At 40.3% G+C, this 1,769-nt stretch overlaps 1 protein-coding gene across 1 annotated transcript in view; it reads right to left on the bottom strand.

Annotated features, from left to right (window-relative positions):
• The window catches only part of PBRM1 (polybromo 1), a 98,019-nt gene that overhangs the window by 64,084 nt on the left and 32,166 nt on the right, over positions 1–1,769 (bottom strand).

A 1,769-nucleotide genomic window follows, 5' to 3' on the forward strand; every position in this document is an offset into this window, starting at 1 on the left:
AGAGCGGTCCTTTTTGTTTTTTGGCTGCGCTGTGCAGCTTGCGGGATCTTAGCTCCCCAACCAGGGATTGAACCCGGTTCCGGCAGTGAAAGCACTGAGTCCTAACCACTGGACCGCCGAGGAATTCCCTGAAGAGCAGTCTTAAGATGATAAATGAGAGGCAGATATGTCAGAGTCCCTTCACTCCTCCTCCTCCAATACAAACATTTGTAATTAATTACGATAGCTTAATATTGAGGTTTTGACTTACCCTAATCTTAAGAATTCTAATAGCTGTCTCAGACACTAAGGCTATTACTAACACCATCTCTCATAAAGTCCCTATACAAAGTAAGGCTTATGTTAGAAAAGTCTAACTTGGAAGAAGGCTGCAGGCAGGTGACTGGGCTGGCTGAGGATTTGCCTTCTTTTGAACTAATCTACTTAATTAGACTGAATTTTAAAAGACTGAGGGAGAAAAGAAACTAAGGACAAAAATCAATCAATTAAAAAGGAACCTCTTGGGCTTCCCTGGTGGCGCAGTGGTTGAGAATCTGCCTGCCAGTGTAGGGGACACGGGTTCGGGCCCTGGTCTGGGAGGATCCCACATGCCGCGGAGCGGCTGGGCCCGTGAGGCACGGCTGCTGAGCCTGCGCGTCTGGAGCCTGTGCTCCGCAACAAGTGAAGCCGCTACAGTGAGGCCCGCGCGCCGCGATGAAGAGTGGCCCCTGCTGCCCGCAATTGGAGAGAGCCCGCGCACAGAGACAAAGGCCCAACACAGCCAAAAATAAATAAATAAATTTTAAAAATAATAATAATAATAAATAAAAATAAAAAAATAAAAAGGAACCTCTTAACATCTACAAGACTGTCACCATCCTTTCCAAGGCTAAGAGTACAAAAAACAAATTTCTAGTCCATTTTCTTAATGAAAGGCAGCCTTAATTTCCATGTTATTGTTCATTTTAATTTTACTTTTTGGCCATGCCACACGGCGTGTGGGATCTTTAGTTCCCCAACCAGGGATCGAACCCGTGCCCCTGCAATGGAAGTGCCAACTCTTAAGCACTGGACCGCCAGGGAAGTCCCTCCATGCTATTTTTAAGAAGACCAAATAAACTAATTTTCTATAACCTACTCATGTCCAAAACCTCCGAAGTTTGGATTAAATAAAAACACCATAAACTTTACTGATCAAATAAGGAAAACAGACGTTACAAATGCAAAACCACAAAACATACGTTAGGCAACCTTATTCCTAGAATCCAGCAAGTACAAGGATTTTAATTCCTACTGTATGGAAAGCTAGTTATCTGCCATGAAAACATCATTTAAACACCAGCTTACTCTGACCTTGCCCATTTAAGGTAATTTTACTTGCGTCTTGCCTCTATCTGGGTATACTACAAAACCTAACCCACATTGTAAGAGTCACAAAACAACATATTTTATAACATTATTTATTTCCTACTATTGTTAATGATATTGTGGTGGTTCAAGTATTTTGTCTGGCTGAATTCCCAATGATCATTTTAACATTTTCTAAACAGAAAAGGGAAACCATGATGAACCATCTCTCAGGTATTGTTTCAGCTAATGAGTTCTCTAAGAGCTGACAATGCTTATTCTGGAGATTTAACTACAGATACAAAATTTAAATGCAGATAAACTGTTGTAATTAAAATATTAATAAAAGGTATAAGAAGAGAAATTCTTGCACAGTTATAAGAAAACGAACAGTTAAATTCTGAGCTGCATGACTTTTTTTTTTTTTTTTTTTTTTTTTTGGT

The sequence above is a fragment of the Lipotes vexillifer genome, unplaced genomic scaffold, assembly GCF_000442215.2.
Source record: "Lipotes vexillifer unplaced genomic scaffold, Lipotes_vexillifer_v1.1 scaffold500, whole genome shotgun sequence".
Lineage (NCBI taxonomy): Eukaryota > Metazoa > Chordata > Mammalia > Artiodactyla > Lipotidae > Lipotes > Lipotes vexillifer.